The sequence below is a fragment of the Columba livia genome, chromosome 29 (assembly GCF_036013475.1).
Source record: "Columba livia isolate bColLiv1 breed racing homer chromosome 29, bColLiv1.pat.W.v2, whole genome shotgun sequence".
NCBI lineage: Eukaryota > Metazoa > Chordata > Aves > Columbiformes > Columbidae > Columba > Columba livia.
In genome coordinates, this window is record NC_088630.1 from 2,911,979 (window position 1) to 2,918,213 (window position 6,235).

At 49.6% G+C, this 6,235-nt stretch overlaps 1 long non-coding RNA gene and 1 other non-coding gene across 3 annotated transcripts in view; both read left to right on the forward strand.

The window, feature by feature from the left end:
- Positions 1 to 5,665, forward strand: part of LOC135576705 (uncharacterized) — an 86,377-nt gene extending 80,712 nt beyond the window's left edge. Inside the window, exons 4-6 of one of the 2 annotated variants that reach the window (XR_010468486.1) lie at positions 251 to 474; positions 2,223 to 2,505; positions 5,102 to 5,665. This is a non-coding gene — a long non-coding RNA (uncharacterized LOC135576705). The remainder of the gene's footprint in view (positions 1 to 250; positions 475 to 2,222; positions 2,506 to 5,101) is intronic. The other variant, XR_010468485.1, reaches the window with a different exon arrangement.
- Positions 944 to 1,028, forward strand: LOC135576718 (small nucleolar RNA SNORD45). Its single transcript, XR_010468493.1, has one exon. It is a non-coding gene; the product is annotated as a small nucleolar RNA SNORD45 (small nucleolar RNA).
- Positions 5,666 to 6,235: the final 570 nt, after the last annotated feature.

The following is a 6,235-nucleotide window of genomic DNA, read 5'->3' on the forward strand; positions in this document are numbered from 1 at the left end:
ACTGTGATCTGCACATCACCGACGAGCTAACGAGCCACAGATCAGGCTGGCTGACCGTCAGGAGATGGAGGATGTGCTGGAGGGCACAGAGCCCCATCTCCTGATATGCCCAGCTTGGCAAACAAGGGGAAAAAGTTGAGACCCATTATCATGGCCCAGAGCTTGTCGAAGTTTGTTGATGTTTTGCAATCACCATTTCCCCCTGGATTTCTGCAGGACACAAAGGGAGACCCTCAGCGTGGCCCAGGAGAGTTTTCAGCCAGTTGGTGCTGCCGAGTGTCCCGAGTGACCCCCGGTCCCGGGAACCCCCGTAGCTGAGCCCACAACTGACGGCCTGGTGGTGCTTTGTGCAGGTGGCAGCGCAGAGGCCGACATGGAAACCCGGTTGTCCCCAGCACGTTCCTGTTGGAGCAGCGCGTGTCCTGTGCAGCTTCGTGTGGGACAAGGGAGGCGACTGTGTCCGTGTTGACTCCGGTCGGTGCAGCTGCACTTGGATTTAGAGCAGTAACCCTGGCTGGCTGAGCCTTGGGGGTTGGTTATTCCTGAGAATGACAGGGCTCTGTTCATCAGGTCATTAATTGCTGTGCACTTTTACCCTGACAAGAAGGATTCATTTTCAGTGTTCTTCATTCATCGTAGCTCTCTCCATTGTACGGGTAAGTTTTCCCGCTCTCAAAAGTTCCCTCTCCATTTGGTGGTTGAATTTCTCAGCATCTCTGCTGCCGTTTGTTTTCCTTCTCCTGCAAAGTGGGGTGGAAAAGAGAAGGCAAAAGGCTCCGCTGCTTCCAGGCGGGGACTTGGTTGCTTGTGTAATGTATGTCTAGTTAATCTCGAGGAAGACAGAGATGAATGGTGTTAGAAATCAATAAGCTGCGTCCTGTTGGAGGGACAAAGTGTGTTGGATTTGAAGCCGCTGGGCAGGACGGGAGGAGCTGCCTTCTTGGGTCAGTGATGGGTGTTGGCATGTATTATCTGAGCTGGAGCTGATGTCTGTCACCACTTGAGCTCTAGAATTACTCTGAGACCCAGTAATCTCCAGTTCCTTGTGGAGCTTATCCAGGCTGTAGAATCCCCTTTCTGTCACAGGTTGTAATGCAGTCCATGGAGAAGGGGGCACTGTTTGAGGTTCCTCAGTGTGTGCGTTAGGGAGGCGTTGTTCTTGGGCTCATGCTGGGCCTTACGAGGAGACGCTTTCACGTGAGCTGAAGGCAGCTCTGGGTACCCAAAGCTGTTAACCGGTGTTAACAAACGCTGCTGCTGAGATTTGGCGGTGACGGCACCAGCCGGTTGTGATGAGCGTGGATGTTGCTGAACCGCAGACACCGTCTCGTCCAGGCTGCACAGCCAGAGCGTTTGAAGGGCGGTGTCCCAGCTTCCTTTGATTGCAATGTGCACTCGTGTTGGGATTTGCTTTTTAAGGAGGGTGCTCTGCTTGAATCTTTTGCGTTGGAGTTTGTTCTGTTATTTCTGCAATGCCATGAAAGCTGAAGTGCAGGAGGTTGAGAGCTGTTGGAGCAGAGAGGAGCATGTCTTGTATTGCTTGGATTTCTGTGGGTTTTTGAAGGAGAAAATCGACCCCAGCATGGGTTGGACCCCAGAAGGACATTGTTTGAAAATGCGTGGCCAGGTTCCAGTGACGGTTGGCTTGGGCGTGAATGACTGGAAGTGCCTGTTGGGAGACTCCGTTGGTGTGGACCCGTGGAGCCTTTATGATTGAGCTTCCAGGTGTGAGAATGCAAAAGGAATCTTGAGGTCGAGCCGGTCTTGCTCTCGAACCAGAATGGTTTTGACTCCTGCCCAGATTTCTGAGAGAGCCATGAATGTTCCAGGCAGCCGAGGTTGTGGCCCAGGGTGTGTGAGTCGCCCGCTCTGCAGTTGTCCAGCGGGCCCTGCAGATAATGTTTGAGGTGACAAAGCTCTTGGCAGGCGACAGCGTTTGAGTTCATTTGCTTCTATCTGGGGCTATATGGACCAGCTGAAAAGGTGGTGTTTGTGTTTACCCGCAGTAGACAGACAGACCCCTGGAGCGTTCATGTGCCCTTGTCGATGAGTGAGGAAATTGCCTGCGAGATGGAAAAGGGAAGGGTCCGGGGACAGGTTTTAGGTGTTTTTTCCAGCTCCCTGCAAAACCTGGGGTTTTAGTGTTTCGTTCCAGATTTTCCCTGATGATTTGAATGTGTTCTTCTTTTTCCTGAAAAACTAATTTATTTCCTTTCCTGCAGCCCTGCCTTCCAGGAGAAACAGCTACAACGCTCTCCCTGTGTGCCGCAGCCGTCCCGGGCCTTGTGCTGAGACCGAGCTCATCACTTGCACAAGTACAGGCTGTCCTGGTTAGCGCTGCCGAAGCTTCTGCGGTAACGAGCGTGGTTGGGAGATGCAGCGCAGGAGCTGCTGTTGTGCTTGCAGGGAAAACTGGCTGCTCTCGGTGTGGGAAAGCAGGAGGATTCGTTCTGTTCCCGCCTGAGCTGTGGTGGATGAGGAGGTTCTGAGTGCCGCGCAGGACGGGTGAGTGTGTCTGTAGATGGAGATGTTTCAAATTAGCCAGTGTCACACGCTGCCTGTAAATGTGTCTGTGCGATCCCTTTCTACAGGCAGGTGCGAGTCACTGGAGTGTATTTACATTTAACTAATCACCTCGCCAAATCTTTCGCTATATCCCCATTTGTTCCACCCCCTAGCTCAGGTGACTTGCTTCTGCTGGGGCCAACGAAGCCAGAGTTGTTCATTTGTGCTTGTGAGGTGTTGCACAGAGCAATTTGCAGGGGCGCACAATAAACACATACAGAAAAAGGAAAAGGAAAAAACATATTTCTGCAATAATCAGGTGTCCCATTCATCTTGTCAAAGAGTTACACGAGTTATTCAGCCAGGCATTATCAGTAGATGGTTTCACTTGCTGCATTAGTTCCAAAGACGTGAGATGTTCCACCTTCCAGTAATACATACGCTGCTGCTCCAGCTCCGTCAGCTGGTATCACTCTGGGTTTAACAACCTGCTGTGGGTTAATTGCCCACACAGACTGGAAAGTCGTGGTCTGCACTCTTTCAGACTGGACTTCAGTTGGATGTTGAGTCTGTGACACCAATAACATTGTTCCAGAGCTGTCTCTTCTAGATAAAACACAGGTGTTCACTGAAGATACCTGACATACAAGAACTCGAGAATCTGATATTAACAAAGGATGTAACATAAGAGGAGGTCAGGGTACAGAACCACACAGCATTCTCTGGAGTCGTATGAATTTTTACATCTAGATCAATAGGCTGCAGTCCCACTTCACAATCCATTGGTGTGAATAATTTCATTTCCCCTGTAGTTGGTGCTGACACTGTATCCACAGAAGTGTATACATATTGCCACCCCCTAGATGGGGGTACGCGGCCAATATAATCAACCTGACAGGTATTCAAGTCCCACTGACTCTGTTTTACCTTTCCTCATGCTCTTAAATGCAGTTGTGTACAAGCAGCACAATGATGTGAGCATGTTCTACAAGTATATAACAGCAAAGGGGTTTGATTGTGACCAGTGTCCCATGTGTGTGCAGCATAAGCTGATCCACGTCCACAAGCTATATGCACATTTAGAGCTTGAGCATGCAGCTCAGGAGAGCTCACATTATCTGCCTTCTTACTGTTTTGAGACTCAAATGAATCAAGTTTATTGTGCTCTGCTATTAACCCTTCACAAGGGAACTCCTCCTCCACAGAAGATGTAGGGATGAAAATTCTCCAATGCCCTAAAAATCCTAAAAAGGCATGTAATTGTTTTATTGCAGCTGGTACAGAAAACTGCTGCACTGTGTGCTGTACTTTATCTGGTGTTTCTCTAAGCTGCCTACACCAAACTATTTCTAAAAGTAGTACAGTAGCACAAGGGCTCTGCGTTTTCATCAGAGTAATTGCCCAGCCTTGGTCCTGCAAATGCACCTTCAAAAATTCAGCAGCTGCTTCAGTTTCTTGTTGTGACGCTGCCACAATCAACAGATCATCAATATCATGGCAGTCAGTAACAGTACCCGACCATAGTGCTGTATCAGCTACTATCATTTGTTGGCAAACGGAGGGACCGTGTTTGTATCTCTGAGACAATACTCGGCAAGTCTATTGCTTTTGTTGCCAGGTAAAGGCAAACTGGTCTTGCACTGAGGTGGTGGGGGGTGGAGGGTGGGTGCGGTGTGGGCAGGGGGGCTGGGGCTGGTTGGCTTTTTTGCATAAGCATTAACTTTTACAAGCGGCAAAAACTTTGTGATGGTATGATCCCGCTTATTTCTGATCGTGGGATACCAGCTTGTACTAAGTCGTTCCACACTAGTGTTCTCATCACCTGTGCTGTAACTCTGCTCAGTGTTGCCGGATTTCCATTATCCACCACCCAAACAGAGGGTCCTGAAGTGACAGCCCCAGTTCCCCTCAAGGCATTTGCCAGAGTGCCTGCATTACCTGTAGCACTTGTCACTGCTACCCTGTCCGAATTGGATCCATAATCAACGCATACACCGCCCCCATCTGCCGCACTAAATCAATACTTTCCTTCATTGTGCACCAATTTCCACGGGACAACACAGATTCAACAGGTTCAGCATATGCTGTTAAAACTGCTGCACATGAACATTGATATAGCGTAGGTGTAATAATATCTTGCCTGTCCGGACCTCTGACAGTTTGCAGCTGAGCATATTGTTGTTGTATCTGATCATCATAGGCTATAGGGCTTAAGAAATCTTGTTCATCTGCCAATAAATGGATAGACACAGCTCCACTATCCCAAGCTGGCAAAATCTGTGCCGGAATTCCTTCCCCGCTCGTCTGCTGAGAGATCTCTGAAAATGCCGTTAACTCCTTTGGAGAGTGAGTATGTGCGATCTGCCCCCCTCATCTGCTTGTTCCTGCTGCAGCATCGTTTGTATGGGGGGTTGTGCTCCCACCACCTCCCTGCCATTTAAGTCAGGATCAAGTTCAGACTCAACATTGGAGTCTGAGGATCCACTCCAAATATTTCCATCCCATTCCTTGGGATTCCAAGAGTGTTTTGTGGTAAGAGTACAAACTTGAGAACACAAAAACTCACTTTTGGCATATTTTTCCTTTTGTTCCTTAGCAATACATGCTAGCAGCTGGTCTACATTATCTTGCAGCTCATAGCGCCACTCTGCTTGAACAGTAATCACTTCTTGTGTGATCGCCTTTGCATCCTGTAAAATCTCAACCTCCTTTTCCAGTTCTCTTCTTTTACTCTGCAATGCAACAACGTCACCATCAAGAGCTCTAAGACCGGTAACAAACAACCATCCCAACCTCCCTTGGATTGCTTGGATTTTCTGGATTTCTGCAGGAGAAAATCGACCCCAGCATCAGTTGGACCCCAGAAGGACGTTGCTGGAAAATGCGTGGCCAGGTTCCAGTGACGTGTTGGCTTGGGCGTGAATGACTGGAAGTGCCTGTTGGGAGAGCAAAGCTGCCCGGTGTTAACAAACGCTGCTGCCGAGATTTGGGGGTAAAAGTGCCACAAATGTGATTTCCCAGGGAAAACAGAGAAGTTTGTCAATGCCTGGTTGTTATATGGCACATTGTAATTAAGCCCAGTGGTAATTTTGCATTGATTTTACACAGGATAACTGACTGTAACAGACTGGTTGCATCAAATAAATGTTGACTTGCTGCACTGGTGGCCTTGGGAACAGCAGATGGCTTCTGGAGGTGGTGACACCTCCTGTGAGCCCAGGAGTGCTGAGCCCATCGTCCAGAGAACAACCTCCCCTCCCCAAGCAGGGCAGAGGACCCAGGGGTCCGGGCTGCCTGTCCACGCTCCTCTCCTGCGCCAACACCAAAATATGTTCCTTGGGGGATGGTTCTCACCAGAGCCCCGCGAAGAATCTGTTTCCTGTGGTGCCTTCAAAACACAGGGAACCCCAAGGGCTGGCACCGTCTGCCCTTCACCTCACAGAATCACAGAATGTCAGGGATCGGAAGGGACCTCAAAACCTCATCCAGTGCAATCCCCCCATGGAGCAGGAACACCCAGATGAGGTTACACAGGAAGGTGTCCAGGCGGGTTGGAATGTCTGCAGAGAAGGAGACTCCACAACCCCCTGGGCAGCCTGGGCCAGGCTCTGCCACCCTCACCAGGAACAAGTTTCTTCTCAAATTTAAGTGGAACCTCCTGTGTTCCAGTTTGCACCCATTGTCCCTTGTCCTGTCACTGGTTGTCACCAGAAGAGCCTGGCTCCATCCT